The sequence below is a fragment of the Mandrillus leucophaeus genome, unplaced genomic scaffold (genome assembly GCF_000951045.1).
Source record: "Mandrillus leucophaeus isolate KB7577 unplaced genomic scaffold, Mleu.le_1.0 Scaffold84, whole genome shotgun sequence".
Lineage (NCBI taxonomy): Eukaryota > Metazoa > Chordata > Mammalia > Primates > Cercopithecidae > Mandrillus > Mandrillus leucophaeus.
In genome coordinates, this window is record NW_012109141.1 from 2,898,518 (window position 1) to 2,926,515 (window position 27,998).

At 32.5% G+C, this 27,998-nt stretch overlaps 1 long non-coding RNA gene across 1 annotated transcript in view; it reads right to left on the minus strand.

The window, feature by feature from the left end:
• Positions 1–2,407: 2,407 nt before the first annotated feature.
• Positions 2,408–27,998, minus strand: part of LOC105530692 — a 57,524-nt gene continuing 31,933 nt past the window's right edge. Inside the window, exon 6 of the long non-coding RNA XR_001004681.1 lies at positions 2,408–2,708. This is a non-coding gene — a long non-coding RNA (uncharacterized LOC105530692). The remainder of the gene's footprint in view (positions 2,709–27,998) is intronic.

The window sequence follows — 27,998 nt, forward strand, 5'->3', positions numbered from 1 at the left end:
ACTCAGAAATTCTACATCTAGAAAGTTATAAAACATGTTCAATGATCTATGTACGGAAAAACTGGTATAAGTTCTATCAAGCAATTGAGAAATGTTTATGTAAATTAATTTACTTCCATAGTAAATTAAGTAATTCATAGGCTTGCCATAAAGCATTTATTTCAAATGCTTGTTTTTAAAATATAAAGTAAAAGATATTTTAAATAAGTACAGTATTATATCATTTGCCAAAGCAAATTTTTCCATATATATTTGAATATATATAATATATAATTATATATGTATCTAGAGCCAATTCATAGAATATAGAATTTGCAAGCGACATATACAATGTATGTAATTATGTATGCATTTATAGGCCCATCGAGGGGACTAGAGCTAGATTTAGAAACACATGTAATTTAGCTACAGTACTTGGTATATTCTTGCTGTAGGTAATGGGATTGTTCATTCTTCTATTGTTTTTGTTCTTTAAGTACCCTCCATTGATCATGCAAGTTGCACATGAGAAAATAGTTATATGTGATTTTAATATATATGAACAAAATATTTATAACAATTTGAGTGAGAATATAAAATTAGAACAATAATGCAAGTAAATAATAATTATCAATTGTAATTTTAGAAAACAGAAATGGATATATATACTGTTGTATATCTGCTAGAGATGAACCATGAATTCTATTCTTCTTTACACATCAAAACACATAGATAATAATAGAATTACTAAACTGGCAGGTCAGAAAAATCACAAGTTTTGCAGGAAGTGAAAGTTTAGTATCTTTTTCTCTTTTTGTCCATTTAGCGAGGGCCCTGTAAAGTGTAACAAGAGACATCTTTTCAACATTGCTTCTTAGGAATAGTGACAGGTTTTATTAAGTGGTCTTTTAATACATTCCATGTTCATAAAATAATAGTATGTATTCTATTACTTGAAAACATAAAAAACCTATGACAAAAAAAGATAAACTAGCACCAAAACAAAAATAATTTTTGAGGAAGTAGGATGGATGAAAAAGGAAATAATTTAAAACAGGTGTCAAAGCTCATGATTCTCCTATATAAAGTTTGATCTTGATTATATCTTTAAAAGGTTAACATTCCCTGTGGGAAGCTCCCTTTCTGGGTAAAAACATTCTATTTTAGAATTACCCATGGTGAAAACCTACACGTGCCCTAAAGTAAAACTATTTCTGAGATATTTAAGTAAGATATTATTTGGAGAAATCTTCAAAATAGAATATTTCTTGAAGGTGAACTGAATGTTCAGAAAAATTATTTTAACTGACTCTTTACAATTCCACCATGAGAGAATACCGTCTATAAAAAATATCCTGGAGCAAAACTTAGAAGTATGGAGGAGGATGTGTATTGTTTAACCAGCTGCTATAAATTTAATGTGGTAACATTGTAACAAAGAATTTTATTGACTTTTTTTCCAAGTGACTTATCTACACATTCATTGTGTGAGTTCCCAAATTTATTTTACTCTGAATTCCAGTAAGAGCATATTAATTAGCTGATATTTAAAATGGAAGTAAAAAAACCTGAATTAGTTTGAAGAAGATTTAACTGAATACAAAAATTATGCTGACATTTAAATGCTTCATTTTTGCTTGATTTTGAAAAATGTCACATAAGTTGAAATTTAATTATTTTAACAACAACTGCAGCTTGACTCTTTGAAACAAAATTTCAGGTTGTGTTCTTTTCCATTGTGTGGTATATTTATTAATCTAAATGTATTATTCACTGGATCTGTACCAATACCATTAAAATCTGTGGATTCTTACAACAGTTTGCTTAGTTTTTTAAATACAGAAAGACAATCTGTCATACAGGGCATAGGATAGTGAACCTAGCAAACAGTCCTTAATTGGCACTCTCTTTTCCTATTTTATAACAGTGAATTAAAAACATTAAGATGAATGTCATTTTAGGAATGTTGCTTACAAAGATAGTACTTCGTTTCTTAGCTTACTTTTGCCTTTCTGTTTAAATCTGCAGGTGTTCAAATCTGAACCCGAAGACATTTTAATTACTAAGATATCACAACTCACAGTTCTTCCTCTTCATGCAATTCTGGGAGAGAATGGGTTTGTGGGACACTAGTAATTTGTTTATATGGTGCTAATTCTTTGAGCTATATACTTATAGCTTGTGCATTTTTTTGCATTTATCTAATATTAAAAAAGAAAAAATCTCAATATATTATTTGTGTCTTTCTATGCTAAAGCTGATGCTCTGTAACCTGATTTCAGCATTTAATGCCTAATAACAGCCTTCATCTGTATTTCATGAATACTGGCCCATGCTTCAGATATTGGAGTTTAAAAGGGCTATTAAATGACATCCCTTCTACCAACTAGCTGTTACTACAAAAATGCTACATACTGCAACATGGCTGAAAAGCACAGTCATTTATTCTCATGGATACAGATCAGTTGGGAATTGTTGGTGTAGGGTGGGTTTGGCTGTGTGACTCTACTTTGCACCTGGGTTTGGTTTGGCTGGGATTAACTAGGGAAGGCCATTTTCCGTGTGTTCATGATAGTATCCATGCTGAAGGAGCAGAAGCTGAGAAGGGGATCATAATTTGGCAAAGTGCAAGCCTCCCAAGGTCTAGACTCGGGATTGGAACATTGTCAATTTCTCCTCATTCATTAGCAAAAGAACATTCCTTTCTCCTGATTGTAATTCCAAGCCAACTGAAAGAAAGAGAAGAAATAGTAACTGAAATGTAAGCTTTAGTTATGGGCTAATTTAGCGCAATTATGTTTCACCCCTTTGTTAGGCTAGCTTAACTCATATGTTTCTGGTATCAGTAAAAAACTGAAGACTCAACTAATTGTGAATTCTGATAAACTTCCGACACTCTAATACTGGGCTGCACATGCCAAATGTGTTCGCATACCTCCATTAGATTAACTACTCCTTTTAATCCTGGGGTGGGCCAAGAAGACACATTACAGAAAATTGGTACAGAAAGAAAAATAAGAAGTGAAAAATGAATTTTAAATAAAATAAACAATAAATATAATTAAAAAATGTGTAAAATAGATTAACATAAATGAATTTTTAATAACTGAATTTTTAAAAGAAAGAAGTAAAACAGAATAAGTGGTACAAAAAGAAAAGATATTTGGGTGATGAATAAAGTGGTGAGGCCCTGCTTTAAAGACTATGTCATGGTGAGGGTTCATGGATACATCCCTCTTGTAACATATAGTAAAGATATAAAATAGGTTTGATTGTTATTCTTACAGGCATAGAAGTAGAATAGTGTCCACAACCTCTTTAATTCTTGGTGTGACAAAAGAAGTGTGCTTATTCTGGAGAGAATGTTACTGAATCCAACACAGTTAGCATTCCAGAAGTCATACCTTCATGATGTTCAATATGTTTGTAGAAGAAAAGCCAGTAACATCTATGTGAATATACAACAATGGAAGTTACTCTAAGGAGAGACAAATCATAGTATTTATTTTTAACTTGGGTAAAGCCTGGGAGAAAACAAGTGGAAGCCTTAAAAGTGGGTAAGAAAAAAGAACAGAAATGTTAAAAAAAACTTTTCAAAAACTAGGCAAAGTCTAACATCACAATTTAGAATTTCTGTGTGTCCCAGACACAGGACAGCATGCATCTACCTGCCAGGAATTTCCATAGGCTTTTGTAGCATCCTCCTGAAAGACACAGGTGCAAGAAAAGAGATCTAAGACTCCCTTCATGGTACTGATATTCAGGACTTTCAATGTTTGAGGGTAGAGGCAATATACTTCGAAAACATACATCCATAATCTGCTTGTATGTAAGGTGAAGAAACAACTGGTTTATAGGCATAAAACCTGCCTGCGCCCTTGCCCCCTACCTGATACCAATTAATTGTGTGCTGCCTTTGAGGAAGAGTAGAAAATATACTCACTCCATCAGAACGTTTTATTGACACTAGATTATAAGACTCTACTGCTTGTGTAGCAGAAACATGCCTTGCTCGTATCTCCAAATCCCTGCTGATTCAAGGCAGAGTTAACCTGCCACAGGTAGGAAGCACAGGAAAACAACCTGTGCTAAGTAGCAGTATGCTGGCTAGAGTCTGGAGCTCATTCCATCTCTCAGTCTATTTTTGGCAAGTCTGTGAGCTAAGAATGCTTTTTTACATTTTATAATTATTAAATTAACATATGTGACTAAAAGCTTAAAATACTTACTATTTGATTATTTATGGAAAATCTTTTATAGCCTTGATTTACAGCCTATAATTAATAATAAGCACTTTTTCCCCCTGAGAAATAGGCAGGAGTGTTATATTAGTGTTGTTTCCAAGTTGTGGTTACACAGTGCCTACCTAAGACTGAGTCTAAAGAAAAGAGAACTGAGAAACTCCTGTGAACTCACTATGAATATTGAATCAAGTAAACAATCACCAATGGAGAAGAGATATGTCTTTTGTGATACAGGTGTGCATAGTCCCCTGATCTGAGGATGAAGCAGGACACTGAGAAGAACTCTTCAAGCCCTCTAGGCCTCATATCGAGCACAAGCAAGCAACCTAACCCCTTTTTATTGAAGTTACTACTCTGCACACAATGACCTTGAAGCAAATGGTACGTTGAAAGTCATCACACTAAAATAGTCAATCCTCACTATTTGTGGCTTCTTTGTTTGGAAATTCATGACCTTGAAGCATATGGTACATTGAAAGTCACTACACAAACATAGTCAATCCTCACTATTTGTGGATTATTTGCAAATTCACCTGTTGCTAAAATTTATTTGTCATTTCAAAGTCCATGCTTGTAGCACTTTTATAGTTATTTGTGAATGCACAGAGGAGTGAAAAATTTAAGTTTCTTGATGCACACATTCCCAGATGAGGTCGAACAGGGAACTATTCTGCTTTCTTGTTGCAGACCTTATATTGTAAATGCATCCTTTCCAAGGATTACTTAATAACACAGTTTTTTTATTCTTATTTTTATTTTGGACCGTAAGTATTGTGCTAAAGTGTGTTTAGTGTTTGGAAGCACAAGAAGGCTAGGATGTGCCTTACAGGGAAAATGCCTATGTTAGATTCTCTTTGTTATATTAAACAAGTTGTCTTTACACAGGAGAACAAACAAAACAAAGTTATATATTGATTGGTTAATAAAAATGTTGGAAGCTCTCAGGAACCTAGATCTGTATTTTTCCTAGAAGCAATGGTTCAGTGTCTGGAAACATTTCAGAACATAACTACCACAGATAATGATTAGTGACTATACAAAATAAACCAATTTCAGATCAACTACAGATTTACAAGATTCCACCCCAACACTGATATTCAGACAGAAGAAAACACATATTAAACAGAAATATTATTTCCAGTATCTGTTCTTTTGCACAAAATGTTTAGAATTAAAATGGAAATAAGGCTATTCACAAATGCAAAAGAACTACAACCTATTATTAACAGATATCATAGAACAAAAAGAGACACAGAGATATCTATCAGTTGTTCTATCAGAATGAAAACAAAAATAACTATGAAAAATGTGTTAAATAATCTTGAAAAATAAGACAACACATTTGGAAGACACTAGGAATTTCAGAACTATAAAACAGAGTAAAACTGAAATGGAAGAAATGAAAAACACAATTATCAAAGGTGAAGAATTCATTTGATGGGATTATTACCAGAACTGACAAAGAAGACTAGTATACCAGTTGACGTGAAGATAAACGAATATAAATTCTCCAAATTGAAACACAAGTGAAAAAAGAACAAAGTATCCAGCAGCTATGTAAGAATATAAATGCTCTGTGCAATATTTAAGAATATAAATGATCTGTATGATACATACACATAATTGAAATACTGAAAGCAGTGCAAAGTGAGTGAAAGAGAGAGAGATACATAATCAATTTGAAAGAATTATAATTTTGCAGGTTTCATGAAAGTAAAAAACTTAGGTGTACCTGAAGCTCAGAGAAACACTAGTAGGATAAAAAGATAATAATAACCTAGTGTATTATAGTCTAATTTCTGAAGACTGAAGATATAAAGAAAACCTTGAAGGCATCTAGAGAAAAACAAAATATCACATATTATCTAACTAGGATTAAAATGAGAGCAGACTTTTCCTCAGAAACTATGCAAGTCAGAGAAGTAAATCATGGATAATCTCTAAATTACAGGGGGGAAAAATAAGTCTCAACCTAGAATTACATTCCCAGTGAAATAACTTTTAAACATAAAGGCAAAAAATTCATTTTTAGATAAACAAAAAGTGGGTATTTACTGACAGAAGGGGTATACTATAAGTATTGTTAAAGGCACTCCATCAGGCAGAAACTTATGACACCTTATAAAAATCAAAATTTATGAAAATAAATGAAGAACACAAAAATGTTATAACTGTGGGAAAATGTAAATAACTTCATTGGATTTTTAAACTGTATCTAAAGATAATTGAGTAAATAGAATAAAAAACTGATACTAATAGACAATATCTAAAACAAAATTGGCAGGAGAGTGATGTCAGCAAAATGGTGGATTAAAACTTTTCAGCAATTATCTCCTCACAGAAACATCAGTTTGAACAATTATCCATCCACAAAAATACTTTCACAGAACAAAAGGATGCAGATAAGATGTCACAGTAGTTAAGATTAACATGGAAATTAAAATTGATGTATTATAAATGTTAGAAAGGACAGTTTCAAATTATCTACATCATTCCTCTCACAAGCCTGGAAAGTACAGTATGGAGAGAGATATCCTTTGCATAAATAAAGGAGAGTGAATTGAGTATATGATTTCATTGTAAACGCAGCATCAGGCCTACCACAGAAAACCTGGGGACAACAGCAGCAGAAGACACATTCTTCTTAAGCAAGTATGTAACAACCTCCGTGATACATCATATGTTAGGCAGTAGAACAAGTCCCAATAAACTTAAGAATATCAGAATCATATCAAATATCTCTACCAACCACAGTGCAATGAAACTAGAATCAGTAACAGGTGAAAAAATTAAAAATTTATAAGTATGTGAAAAATAAACAACATATTATTGAACAACCAGTGGGTTATAGAGGAAATCAAAGCAAAATTTTAAAAATTATTGATAGAAATGAAATGGAATCACAACATATCAAATGCAGCAAAAGTAGTTCTAAGAAGGAACTTTAGAGTGATATATTCTCACATTAAGAAAAATGAAGGATCTCAAATAAACAATCTAACTTTAAACCTCCAAGAAGCAACTTAAAAAATTAAGTCAAGAGTTAGCAGAATAAAAGAAATAACAAATATCAGGGAAAATACAAATAAAATTGGAAGTAGAAAAAATATAAATAATCAACATAACTCAGTTGGTTTTTTGAAAAGATAAACAAAATTGACAAATTTGAGCTTGACACACCAAGACAAAAAGAGAGAGGACTTGAGTCAATAAAATTATTAATCAAAGAAGAGACATTACAACTCATGTAAAAGAAATACAAATAATTTAAGACACTGCTGATGAGAATTATATGTGGGCAAATAGGATAACCCAGAAGCAAGAAATAAATTTCAAGAAATATGCACCCTGCCAAGACTGAACAATGAAGAAATAGAAAATCTAAACAGTTCAATAACGAGTGAGGATATTAAATCAGTAATCAGAAACCTCACAACAACCAAAAAAAACCCTCAGAACCTGATAGCTTCAATGCTGAATTCTACTAAACATTTAAGTAACAAGTAATACCTATTCTCAAACACTTCCAAAAACCTCAAGAGGAGGAAAAACTACTAAAGTCATTTTAGAAGATCGCCATTACTCTGTCACAAAAGCCAAACAAGGACACCACAAGAAAAGCAAACTACAGGATAACATCTCTGTTATCATTGATGCAAACATTCTCAACAAATTTTTATAAATCTGAATTAAGTAGCACATTAGAAAGATCAAACACCATGATCAACTAGGATTTATCCCCTTGTGGTAAGGAAGATTGGACATATGCAAATAAATAAATGTGATATATCACGTTTAGAGAATAAAGGGAAAAATAATAGGATTATCTCAGCGGATGCAGAAAAAGCATTTTAAAACTTCATATCTTTTTATTATAAAACTCAACAAATTAGGAGTAAAAGGAATATACCTCAACACAATAAAGACCATATATGACAAATCCATAGATAACATTACACTCAGTGATGAAAAGTTGAAAGGATTTTCTCCAAGATCAGAAACAAGACAAGGATGCCCACTCTTGTCCAATCAACCTAAGGGTCCATCAAAGGAAACATAGATAAAGAAAATGTATGTGTGTGTGTGTATGTGTGTGTGTGTGTGTCTGTATTTGCAACAACAAGAATACACCTAGAGAACATTATGTTAATTAAATAAGCCACACACCAAAAGATAAATCTCATACTGCATTATTTCACTCATATATAAATTCTAGCAGAGAGAAACTCATAGAAACAGAAGGCAATGGTAGTTTCTAGGGATTGGGGGCAAGGGAGTGAAATGGGGAGATGTTGGCCAGGTGGTACAAACTTTCAGATAGACAAGAGAAATAAGTGTTTGGGGTTTACCATGTAACATGGTGACCATAGTTAACATGTATCATGTACTTGAAATTTGCTGACAGAGTAGATCTTAACAAGTATTTGTTTACAAAAAGTAAACAAAGTATGTGATGTGATAGATATGTTAATTGTCTTGATTGTGATAATAATTTCAAAATATATATGAAGACATTCCATGGAACAAAACACAGGCATAGAATAAAAATAGCTGTAAGACCTGCTTACTATAAGAAAAACGTGTGGCAGAAGTTGAAGACAATGAGAAGAATCATAATACCTGGAGTTATTAGCAGGTACTTACCACAAAACATGGAGGGTCTGTCTGGGAACAGCAGTAAAACCACAGATCCTTCAATTCACATCAGAGGATATGAGGTTGACTATGATACTGTTTGAAAATGCTCAAGAAATCTGAGTCTAAGAAACTTTCAAAACCAATCATTTAAATATCCTTTCTACAATAAAGAAATATATCAGAACAAGGACAAAGAAAAGAGGAAGTGCAGTTAAAGTGCAATAAGAAAACAGTGGAGGCAAATTTCAGAGAGTAGGAGGGAACATTTTGTCATCTTACAAAAAGAAGAGAAGAAAGAATTGTTAAATTATACACACAGAAAGACTACTCTGATACGTCTTTCCCTACTAAAGGTACAAAACTTACGTATAAAAATTGTGCGACAATAAAGGACTGTGTTTAAATCTCTCATACGTTTACTCTACATTATTGTAAGAATCAACATAATGATCCAACAGTAAATGAAAGCATGCTCAAATACAACTCTGCAAACTAATAAAAATAGTTTCTAATTTTACAAAATAAGTTCAAAGAACTTTAGGAAATCTAGGTATATACTCTGATTCATCAAATAAAAAAAATCAAAGCAAGGAAACAGTATAAATATCAGTATAATGTAATAAAATCAGTGTTATTGTAAATGAGTTTATTACTACTGTCTTATTATTCCTAAAATAAATTTAACCACACTTAAAGCTACATATTGAGAGGGCACACCGCTTACCTGCAAAATCAAAGCAGATTAGCCAGCCTTGAAATATATTCTAGTAATCACATTTGTGATCGAAAGAGAATGAAAAAAAAAATTATGAGTGTTCAAATAAAGACAATGTCACTTATAAGAAAAAGAAAATTGAGGATTCAACAGACAATTTTGACAGAAATGTCCAATTTCAGTGAACAACAGAAAATATAAATATGTGATATAGTCAAGGGGTTATAATTGTACAAAGATTTATACTCGGTAAAACATGACTTCAAATATAAAGGCTGGGAAGAACTGTCACTAACATAAGATAACTCAGATAACATAAAAGTGAAACTTTTCTTAAGAATCAGCTAGAACCTTCGGACAAACACAATAATGATGAGAGATTAAAATAATGGTGGTGCACATTAAATATATTTTACCCATAGAATCAAGGCAATGTAATGGCCAACAGGGAGACAGAGCAGTATATAATGGATATATTCTTTCCTAATGTATGTATAAAAAATGATGTGAGGTATGAAAATGACACATACAAAGTTAAATGAGCTCTCTAAGAGCCTTAAAGAAGTATTAACTAAAAATAACAAGATCTTAAATGAGTTGTTGGAGGTAAGGGCAGGGAAAGGGAGTAAGAGACTACTAATTAATTTTAATATTACTCTTAATGGAATAGCAATGGAAAATGGATTTCTCATCAAAAGTAAAAGATAAAACACTTATATTATCCTTGAGATAATAGTACAAAGGTAAAAGAAAAAATTTTTTAAAAACCTTCATAAAGAAAAATTATTGATATATATGTGTATATGTGTGAATGTGTGTATATATACATAGAGTGAGGAAGGGAATAGTTTTTCACAGGATTACATAGGTAGAAAATTTTTATTTCAAAATAGAAGACAAAAGGCCAAAATATCTAATTTCTGTGTTTGCTCATTTATAAATTTAATGTAATGCTAACAAAAATACTAAGGGATATTTTTCACTTATCAAATGGGCAATATCCAAAAGTTTGATGACATACTCTCTTGAAAATCCTATAAGAATATAGTTACTTGCAAAATTGCTGTTGTAAACTAAAAATAATACAACCCCAGTTTCAAAACCCTCATTTTGAAAGACATCACTCTAAACCACTCTGCAAATAATAAATTTCCTTGAACTCATCAGAAAACTGAGGTTGTACGGCAAGCGACCAAACTGAAGAATGAAATGTGGTAAGATGATAAGGTTTTGAACTTAAAACGATTGTCAGAGGTCAGAAGATTATATTTTACTAGGGGGAAGAAAATAGGTATGCCTAAAGGAAATGTATTTAAAGTGATTTTTCTTCTCTCTGTCTTATTTATTGATTTTGGAGAGGAGGAAAATGGTACAGAAACAACACCTGGTAGGAGAGAGAGAACTAATTTCATTTCCCTAAAGTAGAGAAAACACATTATTTTAGCTAACCCCTATTAAGGGATTCCAGAACATAAACAAACATTGGACACCCCGTAAAATTTGAATATCAGATAGATAAGAAATATGTTTGAGACTTATGTTCCATATAATAACTGGGATATTCTTATATGAAAATAATTATTCATTGTTTTATCTGAAGTTTAAATTTATCTAGGCACTCTGCATTTTATCTGTCAACACTATTTAGGAAAAATGTGATTAATTTCACAAAAAAAATCATGTAACTACTCATTTATACTATGAATTGTCACTCAGAAGCTTGGCATTTGAGTGATTTTTTAAAACTATATTGAGAGCAAAAATGATGTGAAGAGATAATATACAGGAATCTTTGTTGCAGGTTTTTTTTTTTTTTCTATTTCTCCTGTTATATCATGAGTTTATGTTCCTATGTAACTTTATAATCCAACGTGTTACTTAAAAGACAAAGATGTCATAAATATATTTAGTTAGATTAGTATATTATGTAAGGTTCATCGGGTTGCTGGAGAACTCGAGAATCATGACAAATTAAGCTCTTTGGCCATGTACAGAAGTAGAGGGTAGAGTTGATAGATGAGAAGGAAGCAGCTGCAGATTCTAACTTCATTTCTCAATTATATTCATTTTTCTTAGTGGCATAATGAGTATCTAGGGAATGCCTAATGCCAAGAGTGGAAAATAAATAAAGTAGAGGAAGCGTAATATGAAACAAAAAGATCCAGAAAAGTCACATGCAACCTGAAGAAATAACTCACTATTTTGACCCTCATAATCAATATACGGTGAAATAGAGCATTAGCAAAGGAGTGGGTACCCCTAAAACTTCCTTCTCCATTTTAATAGGCTACTGTAGACTTTCCAGAAGTAAATTATGTTTTAGCCAGAATTTAAATGTTATGTTCCATACTATAGTTATATTTCTTTCTAATTATAGTATATATTTAGAGAGAAATATGTATGATGGTTTTAATTGTGTTAATTGTTTGGTTTAGAGAAGGCAAGACCTAAAGGATATCGCACAGTGGCTAATATTGCTAGCATAACTTATTTTAATTTTAATTTACCCTCTCTCTCTCTTTCTCTCCCTCTCCTTCCTCCTTATTCTCTCCCTCCTCTTCCTTCAGATTTTCAGAAAACATGCTTTAAAAGAGAGATTATCATTGCTTGCTATAAAATTCTGGTCTTTAATTGACTCAAGATTCACTACAAAAAAGCATAATCAATGTGCCCAAACATGATTATGCCTGCCTAGTTGCAGAATGCAACCCTTAAAGTAAGAAGAAAACATTTTTGTGTTCCTAATGGTTAGTTCATTAAGAAATACTCAATGGCTGAAGAGTTGCTGACAAAAGTACTGAAATCTTATAACACTATATCCCATTAAAAAACATTCAGCTCCCTAACAGCTTTGAAATTTTTAAACAACAGAATCATGGTCATGCTTATTTGCTACAATTATTTGTAAGCCCATGGTAAAATAGAAAGCTTCCTGGATCTGAAAAGGAACATTCTTAGAATGATACTAAGATGATCTTAGGTTTCTGTGTCCACCTCCCTGGCCTGGCCTTGATTCAGTTGCACATGGAATCCCTCACAGTGTTTCTCTGTGGATCACATGATCAATAACTGCTTATATCAAACAGTGTTGTTCCCCACAGGCCCCCAGAGATGGAGTCTCGCTATGTTGCCCAGGCTAGAGAGCAGTGGCGCAATGTCGGCTCACTGTAAGCTCCACCTCCTGGGTTCACACCATTCTCCTGCCTCAGCCTCCTGAGTAGCTGGGACTACAGGCGCTGGCCACCACGCTTGGCTAATTTTTTTTGTATTTTTTTAGTAGAGAGGGGGTTTCACAGTGTTAGCCAGTATGGTTTTGATCTCCTGACCTCGTGATCCACCTGCCTCAGCCTCCCAAAGTGCTGGGATTACAGGCGTGAGCCACCGTGCCCGGCCCAGTGTACTATTTTTAGTAGGGTTGTTTTTTTACTGGGTTTTGACAATTCTTCATATGCTGTTATGAGATATAATATAACTTGCAAATATTTTCAACCAATCTGTGGGTTTTAATTCTTTTACAGTCTGATTTGAAGAGGAAAATATTTTAATTTGAAATCCAATTTACCAATATGTCATTTTATGGATTGTATTTTTGTAGTTACATCATAGAAATTTTAGTCTAACACAAAGTCACAGAAGTTTTGTTCTGCCACCATGCTGTGCTCGTTTTGTGTATTTTTAGTAGAGACGGGGTTTCACCGTGTTAGCCAGGATCGTCTCTATCTCCTGACCTCGTGATTCACCCCACTTGGCCTCCCAAAGTGCTGAGATTACAGGCGTGAGCCACTGCGCCTGGTCCAGTGTTTTCCTTTTGTCTTTAAACTTTGTTACATATTTTTACCCAAATATTTTGTGAAGTCCTTAGAAATAGTAAGGTTTATTTTGAATCATGTATTTTCCATAATACCTACCACTCTCTATGTAAATCTATATGTGAGTCCTTTCTGAGCAGTTACTTATTTAAGCTCTGTTGTTAGGTTACATGCATTACATCAATCACTCTTTCTTAAAATAAGAGTATTATCACTTTCCTCTTTTTCTAGATGTGTAAAGTGAGATTTAAAGAAGTTTTGTATCTTTTAGAAAATCACACATATATTGAATGACACAGTTACTATTTTAAGAACTAGGGGTATTTAATTTCCCAATTGAAATAGAGATGAGACACTATGCAATCCTGCCCCTCTATATCTTAAATGCCAAATAATTAGTGAACTATCAATTAATGTGATGTTTCAAAGTACAGACTCTCATGAGGCAGATAATAATATTCTAAAAGAAGTGTGAACTTTTTATATTCTTCATTAGCATAAGTATCTATTGAAAATAATGTGGGGTTATGGGTTCCAATTTAAACTTCTGATTTTGTGTTAAATGATTGTGCATGTATTAAAACCCACTCCAAAATAGTGAAAACTCAAGAATAGCTGTAGTCCTGTGGTGGGATATTTTAGGAAAATAATAATATAATAATAATAGTAATGCCATGTCTCAGAAGCAATCTATTGTTCCATTTATGGATTGGAATAGACCTAGTGCTTCTCAATGTGATTGTGCAGAAAAGGCACCTGGGAGGCTGACATAAGATTCCAATTCATGGGCTCTACTCCCAAATTCTAATTCAACATATATTGGAATAACTCCATACATATGCATTTTTAAAAAAAACAGTTTATTCTAATGTAGAAAAGTCAACACTCAAAATATTCACTCAGCTTGTTGCAACCACATTCTTAAGTGAGATAATCACTTGACATTGCAACAATATTTCCTTCCATTTCTCCTTTAGAAAAAATGGGAACTTCATAATGGTTAAAGAACAAACATAAATTCTCAATGAAATAATGAATGGATGTAAAAGTATTAGATAAAAGATCAATAATTTTAAGTTACTCTGGTAGTTAACAATAAAAACAGTATGAACAATAATTTAAATAATTTTAAATGCTTAAATTATAATTGAATGCAAAACAAGATTTTTGGAGATAGTTAATTCATAATAGCATTGCATTTTATATGCTTTAAGAGCAATGTTTCCGTTACATATTTTTCACTTGTAATTGTCTTTCTGTTACATTTTAATTGTCTCTTTTATACGCTGTATACTGTAAGGGAATACCAAAATGTTTAATGCATGATCTTCAGCTATCTTGTTTATTTCCCTTATGTAAGCAAATCCCTCTCAAATAAATCAAAATGTAGCAATATCTTTAGGTGTAGTTATTTTTATGACATTCTGAGGATTTCTCAAGTTCATGAGCTCTTTTTAAAATAAGTCAGAAAGTGGAAGTAATCATATGAAAGGCAGGTTAAGAAAAGAAAATTTAATAAATATAAAATTTTAAAACTCTTATATCAAGTAGGCATAACTTATTTTTTTTTCATTAGGATTAAAGTTGACCCTGAGAATAACTAAAAATAAACAAATAAAAATACCTATTGAACACTTAGAATGTGCCTGATACTTTCTTGAAACATACTAACAAGTTCATCACAACCCTGAGGTAGGTATCGGGGAGAAACTGGAAAAGACATTTATAAGTTACTTTTACAAAGCCACATATTAAATAATATAGTTGAAGATTAAAAATACAGATTAAGCTTATCTTAAAGAACATGTTTTCACTGTGCTATAAAATCCTGGGGTGAGGGGGTTGGAATTATCTTAAATCTTAAAAATATGTAACCTACAAAATTAGATTAAAATTATTTAGTTGGTGGCTGTGATGTATAACGATGAAAGATTCAAATAGTTTATTTTAATGGGATAATTTATCAACTGTGATAATCCATTGTCTAAGACACTTAAGAATATGATCTATAATACAATTCTAGATATGTAACCGTAGGTAAACAAAATACACAAAAAGCATAAAATGACTGTTAATATTCTTCTTTGCCATCAATATTTTGCATTACTTAATTGTATATGCAGTAAAGCATAAAAATCTGAGTGAATCATAATCATTTCTTTATGAAATATTTTTGGCATTTGAAAATCTTGCAATGAAGAAATCAGACACCAAAGTCCAAGCAATTTATCTTACCATAGATAAATGTACAATACATGTGTACTTGATAAGAAACATTAATCAGAGTTACCAATTAAGATAGTTTCACATTTTAGGTATTATCACAGAATACCTCCTTCACGTGGTTCATAGTAAAACGTGGGAGAGATATTTTTAAAATATCTAAAATACATATACTTTCTTCAAAAAGAAAAACAAATGCCTCTTGTAATGTGAAAGAGAAACCAAATCCATAAACGATAAGAAGACAGAAGCCCCAGGCCTACTGCCAACCAGTTTTTAAACTAATGTTGATGTCAGGGAGCTGCATTTGGTGTGGCTACAAGGACCAAAATTCCTTATCATAAGGGAGTGGATAAAGGATGTTTGAAGGAACTGACAGACACAAAGACAGCCTAATAATAAACAGGATTTTTAAAATACTGCAACTTTTTATAAAACCTTTAAAAATATCTTTGTTACTCAACTAGAGTTTCACGTATAATTTCTAATTTGAATCTCTTGCCTTGTATCTGCCAGTGATTGTTTTTTACCCCATATGACTGAATTTGACCAGAGGTCACCTACTTACTCCTGACAGAATCAGACATAAACAGTTTTTTGGTTGAATACAGTAAAGAGGGAATTGGGGAGAGAAAATGCTGAGGACAGAAGGAGAAAAGAGGTCTTTTCCTTTGCCATGATTGTGTGTGTGTGTGTGTGTGTGTGTGTGTGTGTGTGTTTTAAATGAACCAAAAGAATAAAACTGAAATCATTTATAAACACATTATTAAGTAAAAGATTCCTGGGTAAAAATAAAATTGAAGTGGTTGACTCAAAGATGACATCAAGCACCATTAAAAATGCATAAATGAAGAACAACCAGACAGAAGATCAACACAGAAATCAGCACTTCTATTTAATATAGTACTGAAAGTCCTAGCCAGAGCAATTAGATAAAAAAATAAATAAATAAAATGCAACCAATAGAAAAAAATAAACATAAAATGGTATCTTCAAAAGACATGATGTTATTCACAGAAAATTCTAAAGAACATACACACACACACACTCACACACACAAACCAGTTAGAACTAATAAATGAATTCAGAAATGTTGGATGATACAAAAATCAATACAAATAGCCGCATTTCTATACACTAACGGTAAACTATCCAAAAAGGAAATTAAGAAAGCAATGTCATTTATAATAGCATCAATAGAACAAAATACTAAGGAATAAATTTAACCAAGGAGACAAAAGACTTATGCACCAAAAATTTCAAAATATTGTTGAGGAAAATTAAAGAAGACACAAGTAAATTGGAAGACAGCACATGTCCCTGGATTTTCCATGGATTTGAAAATGGTCTTGTTAAAGTATCTATACTATCCAGATTGATCTACAGATTCAATGTAATGCCCATCAAAATTCAAATGGCATTTTTCTTTTTGCAGAAATAGGAAAAGAAAACTAAAATTCTATGGAACCTCAAAATAGTCTCAATAACAAAAGCAATTTTGAAAAAGGAAAAGCCAGAGGTTTCACACTTCATGATATCAAAATACATTGTAAAACTGTAGTAACCAAAATAGTATAGTATTGTCATAGAGACAAATAGACCAATGGAATAGAAAATAGAGTCCAGAAGTAAATTCTTGCATACATGGTCAAATAATTTTTCAAGGGTGCCAAACCACACGATGAAGAAAGAATGGTCTTCTCAACACATTGTGCTGGGAACACTAGATATTCACCCACGAAACAGTAAAATTTGATCCTAATTTTATACCACATGTAAAAATTAACTAAAAATCAATTAAGAATCCAAATGTAAGACCTGAAACTATACAATTTCTAGGCCTAAATAAATGGGGAAAACTTCATGACATTGAATGTGACAACCCTTTTTGGATATGACCCCAAAATCACAGGAAAGTAAAGCATTAATAGATAAATGAATGTACATCAAACTTTAAAAGTTCTGCACAACATAGGAAACAATAACAGAATGAAAATGCATTCTACAGAAAGGGAAAAATATTTGCAAACCACATATCTGAAGAGGAGTTAATGTATAGAATATACAGTTTTAGCATCCCTTATCCAAAATTCTGAAATACAAAAAGTTTTAATGAGCATTTCCTTTGAGCATTATGTTGGTGCTCAATAAGTTTCAGTTGGAGTATTTCAAATTTTGTATTTTTTAATTAGAGCTGACACTTGTGTTAAAAAGTTTTACAACTCAAAAACAAAACACTAGTAATCTAAATTATAAATAGGCAAAGGACTTGGATAGACTAGACTTTTCTCCAAAGAAGATATACAAATCACCAATTGGTATATGAAAAGATCATCAATATCACTGATTATCATGGAAATGCAAATGAAAACCACAATGAGATATCATCTTGTACTGTTAGGATGGTAAGTCTGAAACAACAATAACAAGAAAACAAAATAAGAAGTGTTGCCTAGTATGTGGAGAAATTGAAATTCTTATAAACTACTGGTGGGAATGTAAAATGGCATAGCCACTAGGGAAAATAGTATAGAAGTTCCTCAAAAAATTAAAAATAGAAATACTATATGATCTAGCAATCCCATCTCTGAGTATATATCCAAAAACTTAAAAACAGGATTTTGAAGACATATGTCTGTCAATGTTCATTGAAGCCTTATTCACAACAGCGAAGAGGTTGATGTCACCTAAATGTCCATAGACTGAGGAATGGATAAGGAAAATGTGGTACATATACATGTAATGAAATATTATTCAGCCTTAAAAAAGAAATCCTTTCATATTCTGCAAAGTGGATAAACCTTGAAGACATTATGGTAAGTGAAATAAGTCAGTTACAAAGAGAAAAATATTGCATGATTCTACTTACATGTGGATTCTAAACTAGTTAATTTTTTAGAAATAGGAAGTAAAATGAAAATTGTCAGAGTCTGGGGGGAAGAGGGGGATGGGAGTTGTTCAATGGAGTGCAATAAGAAAAGTTTTAGAAATCTGATACACCACAATGTGCATGCAGTGACACTTTTGTACCACACACTAAAAAATGGTTAAGTTGGGAAATTTTTTATTATGTGCATTTACCACAGTTTTAAAAATACATAAGTAGTATGTAGAAGAAACATATGCTTGTCAAGTTAATGAAATTCAGAGATACAGAAAGAGTCCTTGAGGCAGCCGGGTGTGGTGGCTCAAGCCTGTAATCCCAGCACCTTGGGAGGCAGAGGCGGACGGATCGTGAGGTCAAGAGATCAAGACCATCCTGGCCAACATGGTGAAACCCTGTCTCTACTGAAAATACAAAAATTAGCTGTGCATGATGGCATGCGTCGGTAGTCTCAGCTACTCAGGAGGCTGAGGTGGGAGAATTGCTTGAACCTGGGAGGCAGAGGTTGCAGTGAGCTGAGATTGTGCCACTTCACTCTACTCTGGTGACAGAGCAAGACTCCGTCTCAAAACAAACAAACAAAAATAAATAAAAGAATAGAATCCTTAAAGCAAGTATAAAAAAAAAATCAAATCAATTATAGGAGAACATAATCATGCCGACGTCCAAAGTAACATTCAGTTTTAAAATAGAGAGAGGCATACAGTAAAACTTACTGGAAAAACAGGTATTTAAGTGAGAAAGGGAAATAAAGCCAATGTTATCGACACAAAAAGACACCAAATAGAAAAACAAGCAATGAGAAAGAAAGAAACAAACAAAAAATACACAAAACAATCAGATAACAATTAATAAAATGAAGGAAGTGTATCCTCACCAATCAATAACAACCTTGTAGGTAAACAGTTTAAATTCCCCCAAATAAATGCTATAGACTAGCTGAGTTAAAAAAAAAAAAAAAGAAGAAGAAGAAGAAGACCATATTGTACACTACCTATGAGAAACTAATGACATCTAAGAAGACACACATAGACTGAAAATATAAATGGACAATGACAATCCACACAAATGAAAACCAGTGATGTAAAAAAGTAACTATATTTACATTACACAAAATAAACTTTAAGTAAAAAAATATAGAAAAAAGCAAAGAAAGTTATGTAATGATAAAGCAGTCAATTAAAAAGAATATAATAATATAAATATATATGTATTCAAAACTAGAGCACCCGGATACATAAAGCAAATATTATTAGAGATGAAGGGAGTGAGTGATAGACTCCAAAACACTAAGAGTAATGGACTTCAACACCATACTCTCAACATTAGACAGATCATTGTGACAGCAAATTCATACAGGGGAATCTAATTTAAACTGCACTATAGATCAAATGGACCTAAGAGACGTTTGGAGAACATTTCATCCAGAAGCTCCAGAACAGACATTTGTATCAGCACATAGAAAATTCTCCAAAATAGACCACTTGTTAGGCTGCAAAGCAACTATCAACGAATATTTAAAAATCAAAATTGTATCACATATCTCCTCAGACCACAATAGAATAAAACTAGAAATCAATAAAATAAGGAGGTTTCAAAGCTGTACACATGCATGAAAATTAAATAAAATGTTCCCTAATTACCACGGGGTCAAGAAAAAAATTAAGGAGAAAATTAAGCAGAAAATGAAAAGATTTCTTGAAACAAATAAAAATGGAAATGCAAAATACTCAAACCCATGAAATACAGCAAAAGCAGTACTAAGAGGAAAGTTTATAGCAATAAATCCTTACATCAAAAAAGTAGAAATATTTCCAATGGACAACCTAATTATGCATGTCAAGGAATTAGAAAAGCAAGAACAAACAAAACGCAAAATAAGTAGAAGGAACCAAGTAAAGATCAGAGCAGAGCTAAATGAAATAGAGATCGCCAGGTGCGGTGGCTCAAGCCTTAATCCCAGCATTTAGGGAGGCTAAGGTCTTAGGATTGTTTGAACCCAAGATCAGCCTGGGCAACATGGCAAAACCCCTTCTCTACTAAAAATACAAAAATTTGCTGGGGTGATGGTGCACACCTATATTCTGAGCTACTCAGGAGGGTAGGGCAGGAGAATCACTTGAACCCTGGGGGTGGAGGCTTCTGTGAGCCAAGATTGCACCACTGCACTCCACATGAAATATTCAATATTCAACCAGAAAAAGAATAAAATCCTGTCATTTGGAGAAACACAGATGAGCCTGGAGGAAATTGTGTTAAACAAAATAAAGCTGGCACAGAAGGACAAATATTGTAGGTTCTCACTGATATACAGGAGCTTAAAAAGTTGAACTATGGAGGAAGAAAGTAGAATGGTGGTTGCCAGAGGCTAGAAAGGGTATGGAAGAAAGTGAGAATGAAGAGAAGTTGAATGAGTACAAAATTATAGTTAGATAGAAAAAACAAGTTCTAATGTGTGATAGCACAGTAGGGTGATTATAGTCATCGATAATTTATGGTGTGTTTCAAAATAGTTAGAAAAGAAAATTTAGAATGTCTTCAATCCCCAACAACGATAAATTCTTGAATAGATGGATATTCTAAGTGTCCTGATTCAATTATCACACATTGTATGCGTGTATCAAAATATCGTACATTTCCTATATATGTATAATTTTAATGTATGAATAAAAATGGAACTAGTAGACTCAAATAAATTATACACCATGACTATGAGATATTTATCCCAGAAGCATAAGGGTATTTCAACATATAAAAACTAATATGTTATATAAAAATAAATACATATAAAAACAAATACACATAAAAACTAATAACCTAATATATTATTGACATGAAGGAATAAAAAAAAATGACCATCTCAATGTAGAAAGCTATTTGACAAAATTCAACATGTTTTTATATTACAAATACTTAGCAAAAAGGAGTACAATAAATTTCTTCAACCTACCAAAGAGCAATATAAAAAACCCACAGCTAACATCACACTAGATGGTGAAAGACTAAAGGATTATTATCTCTTAAAATCAGGAACAAGAGAATGATAGCCATTTTCACCATTGCTACTCAACTTTATACCAGAAATGCTAGCCAGAACAATTAGGCAAGAAAGCAAAATAAAAGTCATCCAAATTGTAAAGAAAGAAGTGAAACTATCTTTATTTTAATGGAAAATGATTATGCATACATATACACATGGATGTATATATACGTACATATACACATGGATGTACAGATATGTACATATACACATGGATGTATATATACGTACATATATACACACATGGATGTATACATACATATATATACACATAGGTGTGTATATCCATACATATATATGTAAAATCCTAAAGAACTCCCATACATACACACAAGTACACACAACTGCTAGTGCCAGAAAAATTAATTCAGCAAACTTGCAAGGCACAAAGTTAACACAAAAAATTCATTGTGCTTTTGTATAGCAGCAATTAATCAAAACAGAAGTTAAGATCAATTTTATTTACAACAAAATCTAAAAAATAAAATACCTAAGGAAGTGTAAGACCTGTACACTGAAAGCTATGAAACATTCCTTAAATAAATTAAGGAAAACCTGAGTAAATAAAAAGATGCCTTGTATTCATGGATTGGAAGGCTTACTGTGGTGAATATGTCAATACTCAAACTAATCTATACATTCAAGGAAATCCCTATCAAAATCCCAACAGACATTTTTTCTTTTTTTGTTTTTCTTTTCAGAAATGGAAAAACTGATCCTGAAACTCATACAGAACACCAGGCACCTCATGTAGTCAAAAAAGTCTTGAGAAAGAGCAGTAAAGTTTGAGGACTCACTTCCCAATTTTAAAATATACTACAAATCTACCATAACTGAAACAGTGTTGTACTAGCATATAAAGCCCAGAAATAAACCCACATATTTTCGACAAATTAATTTTTGGCAAGGGTGCCAAGATTAATCAATAAGCAGAAAATAATAGGCAAAAAATAATCTCTTCAACAAATACTGCTCAGAAAATGATATTCAAATACAAAAGAGTGAAGTTGGACCCCTACTTTACACCATACACAAAAAGTAACTTAAAGTGGATTATATCTAAACAGTAAAGCTTTCAGAGTAAAACACAGGGGTGAGTTACATTTAATTGATCTTGTTCAGGCAATGGATTTTTAGATCAGAAATGAAAAGCATGAACAACAAAATAATTTTTAAAAAGATAAATTTGACTTTATTAAAAAGGAAAATGTGTATTAAAGGAAAATATAAAAAAGTGAAAAGACAACCAACAGGGTGGGAGAAAATTTGGTAAGTCATATGCTAAAAAGTGTCTAATATCCAGAATATATAAGGAACACTTAAAATTCAACAACAACCACACACACAAAAAAGCCCAATTTAGAAATGGGCAAAATACTTAAATAGACATTTCTTCAAAGAAGGTATTAAAATAGCCAACCAACACACAAAATGCTGCTCAGCACAATTAGTCATTAGGAAAATACATATCAAAATCATATTGAGATACTACTTCACAATCACTAGGATGGTGATTTTTTTTTTTAAAAGAAAAATACCAAATGTTGATAAGAATGTGGACAAATTGGAACTCTCATGCATTAATAGTGGGAATATAAAATGCTGCATCTACTCTGGAAAATAGTGATTCTTCAACCAGCTTAACATGGAATTATCTCATGACACATATTCAAAATAATTGAGAAGAGACATTTAGACAAATATGTGTACACAAATGTTCATAATAACACTATTCACAATAGCTCAAAATGGCAATCCACTCAAATGTCCATTAATAGACAAATGAATAAACAAATTTTGGTGTATATATATACAACACAGTATTGTTTAGCCATAAAAAAGAACAATGTCCCAAAACATGGTACAACTTGGATGAATCTCAGAAGCATGAGGTTAAGAGAAAGAAGAGTGACACAAAAAGTAACATATTGCATTATTTCATTTTATTATATGTATTCAATGGGTAAATCTATAGCGACAGAAAACAGATTAGTAGATACCAGAAGCTTGGCTGCGGGAGGAATGAGAATTCATTGCTTAATGGGTATGAGTTATTTTTGTGGTTGATGAAAATGTCTTGTCACTAAACAGAGGTATTGGTTGCAGAACACAGCAAATTTACTAAATGCCACTGACTTGTACATTCTAAAACGGTTAGTTTTACGTTACAGGAAATTTAATCCTCAACCCTGTAAAAAGAAAAAAGATATATTCAGTAAGATCAGTATATATAGAATATAAATCACTTACTATAAGAAAAAATAATTGAAGAATGCCATTCATTTCCCTTCAAAAAACTCAATTTCTAGAGTTTCACAGTTAACGTTCACCAATTATTTAAATAATATATTTCTTTAGTGGTTGGATGTGTTCCAAAATATTTAAAAACAAGACATAGCCTTTGATAATTTCAATAATTAAATTATAATAGCTTATTTCTGGTAATAGAAAATGTTTTTTATACATGTTGAACTTATATCCTGCAATGTTTCTATCTTTAAAAAGTTAAGTTGTTGATTCTTTTAGATTTTCTATAGAGACAATCATGTCATCTCAAAGACAATTATTTCTTCCTTCTAAAATTGTATACTTCCTTCTAAAATTGTATATTTCATTTTCTTGTGTTACTGTATTGACTACAACTTCCTCATAATTTGAAAAAGCCATTCTTGATATGTCCTCTATGTTAGGAGGAAAACACCTAGTTTGTCATTATTAAGTATAATGTCAGCACAAGGATCACATATGAAACTACCTCATTTCTTATAAGATTTCTGTGGTGTTTGCACTACTAGCTATATTTTACAAATAAAATGAATAGAAACACAAAATTAAACATTAAGTATGTTTAAGTTATATCAATTGGTCTTATCTATACTCAATATCTGTGTCTCAATAGTGAGAAACTGATGATCTGAAATGTCTGTCTACATTCTTTTCAACATTAAAACAATTTTAAAACATCAAATGTGGCTGGAATATATTAATATTAATATATATTTATAGCATTATAATACTTGCTGATATTTAGTTGGTTACCTGAAGAAGCACATCAGTTGGTTGCAGTTGATATCTGCCCTCAGTTAGTACATAGCATAGACTCTCCCATGCTGTTGGTTAAGTATGTATGAATCTCTCACCACTGCAAACAATGCATTTTTTTTTTCTATTATAAACTAATTTTTTAAGACTCAAATTAGCAACCTAACACCATACCCAGAGGAGCTAAAGAAACAAGAGCAAACCAACCCAAGACTAGCAGAAATCAAGAAATAACTAATATTAGAGCTGAGCTAAAGAAAATTGAGATGTGAAAAATTATATAAGAGATTAACAAACAATCAGAAATGACAAAGGAGACATTACCACCAACCCCACAGGGGGAGGAAAAAACCCAGATACTACTACAAATGCATCTAGGTACACAAACTTGAAGCCCAGGGGAAATGGATAAATTCCTGGACACCTACAGCCTCCCAAGACTGAACCAGGAAGAAATTAAATTCCAAAACAGACCAGTAATGAGCTCTGAAATTAAATTCTTCATAAAAAGCCTACTAAGCAAAAATAGCACAGGACCAGATGGATTTACAGCCAAATTTTACCAGATGCATAAAGAAGAGTTGGTACCCATTCTATTTTAACTATTCCAAAAAATTGAGGAGAAAAGGACTCCTTCCTAACTCAGTCATCAGGATGAAGCCAATATCATCCTGATACCAAAAGCTAGCAGAGACATAACAATAACAACAAAAATCTTTAGGTCAATATTTTTGATGAACATAGACACTAAAATCCTTAACAAAACACTTGGAAACCAAATCCAGCAGTATATCAAAAGCCAATCCACTACAGTCAATTAGGCTTCAACCCCAGGATGCAAGATTGGATCAACATACACAAATCAATAAATGTGATTAATCACATAAACAGAACAAAAACCACCTGATTATCTCAATAGATGCAGGAAGAGCTCTTTACAAAATGTAACATCCTTCATGTTAAAACCACTCAGTAAGCTGGGCATTTAAGGAGCATACTTCACACTAATAAAAGCCATCTATGACAAACCTACAGTCATCATCATACTGAATGGGCAAAAGCTGGAAGCATTCCCTTGGGAAACCAGAACAAGACAAGGATGCTCTCTCTCACCACTCCTATTCAACATAGTACTGAAATTCCTGTCCAGAGCACTCAGACTAGAGAAATAAATAAAGGTATCCAAATAGGAAGAGAGGAAGTCAAACTATCTCTGCTTGCAGATGACAATGCTATACCTAGAAAATCCTATAGTCGTGGCCCAAAAAGCTACTTGATCTTATAAAAAACTTCAGCAAAGTTTCATTTTGTTGAACAGCAGTTTCAAATTATGTCGATTGTAAAATCAACATACACTATTTATCAACAACATCCAAGCTAAGAGCCAAATCTGAAATGCAATCTCATTTGCAGTTACCACATAAAGAATAAAATGCCTAAGAATACAGCTAACCAGGGAGGTTAATGGTCTCTACCATGAGAATTACAAAACACTGCACAAAGAAATCAGAGAAGACAAAAACAAATGGAAAATCATCTCATGTTCGTGGATAAGAAAAAATCAATATCTTTAAAACGGCTATGCTGACCAAAGCAATTTACAGATTCAATGTGATTCCTATCAAACTAACAATGATGTTCTTCATGTAATTAGAAAAAAAAAAAAAAAAAAGAAACTGTTTTAAAATTCATGAAACCAAAAACATAGGCCAAATAGCCAAGACATCCTATGCAAAATAACAAAGCTAGAGGCATAGTGTTTCCCAACTTCAAACTATATTACAAAGTGACAGTAACCAAAACAGCATGGTAATGGTAGAAAAATAGACACATTGACCAATGGAACAGAATGGAGACCCCAGATATAATGCTGCAGAACTACAACCATCTGAAATTTGACAAAGGTGACAAAATCAAGCAATGGGGAAAGCACTCCTTATTCCAGAAATGGTGGTGGGATAACTGACTAGCCACATAGAGAAGAATGAAACTGGACCACTTCCTTATACCATATACAAAAATCACCTCAAGATAGATTAAAAATTTAATTTTAAAGCCCAAAACTATAAAAACTATGGAAGAAAATCCAGAATATACAATTCTGGACATAGGACATGGCAAAGATTTAATGACGAAGGTGCCAAAAAAAATTGGAATGAAATCAAAAACTACAAATGAGAACTAATTAACCTAAAGTGCTTTTGCATAGCAAAAGAAACTATCAATAGAGTAACAGACAACCTACAGAATAGGAGAAAATATTTGCCAACTGTGAGTCTGATAAAGATTTATTATCTAGAATCTGCAAGGAGTTTAAACAATTTATATTTTTATTTATTTATTTATTTATTTATTTATTTATTTATTTATTTATTTATTTATTTATTTATTTATTTATTTATTTATTTATCTATCTATTTAAGATGGAGTCTTGCTCTGTCACCCAGGCTGGAAGGCTGGAGTGCAGTGGCATGATCTTGGTTCACTGCCAGTTGCTCCTCCTGGGTGCATTCCATTCTCCTACCTCAACCTCCCGAGTAGCTGGGATGACAGGCACCTGCCACCACATCGGGCTCGTTTTTTGTATTTTTAGTAGAGACAGGGTTTCACCGTGTTAGCCAGGACGGTCTCGATCTCCTGATCTCATGATCCACCCGCCTCGGCCTCCCAAAGTGCTGGGATTACAGGTGTGAGCCACCGCCCCCAGCCGGAGCTTAAACTAATTTACAAGAAAAGGAAACAATCCTATTAAAATGCTGGCAAAGGACATGAAGAGACACTTTTCAAAAGAAGACATACGCAACCAACAAGCATATGAGAAAATGCTCAACTTCACTAATTATTAGATAAATACAAATTAAAACCACAATGAGTTACCTTCTCACACCAGTCAGAATGGCTACTATTAAAAAGTTAAAAAATGACAGATACTGACGAGGTTGTGGATGAAAGGGAATGCTAATATACAGCTGGTGAGAATGCAGATTAGGTTCAGCCATTGTGGTAAACAGTATGGCGATTTCTCTAAGAACTTACAATAGAATTATGATTTGATGCAGCAATCCTATTACCGGGTATACACCCAAAGGAATATAATCAATTCTACCATAAAGTCTCATCTACATATATGTGTATTGTAGCACTATTCACAATAGCCAAGACAGGGAATCAACCTAAACACTCATCAAACATTAGACTGGACATTAAAAAAAAAAAAAAAAAAAGTGGTACATATACACTATGGAATACTATACATCCTCCACAAGAAAAGAATAAGATAATATCCTTTGGGCCGGGTGCGGTGGCTCACGCCTGCAATCCCAGCACTATGGGAGGCTGAGATGGGAGGATCACAAGGTCATGAAATCGAGACCATCCTGGCTAACACGGTGAAACCCCGTCTCTACTAAAAATACAAAAAAAA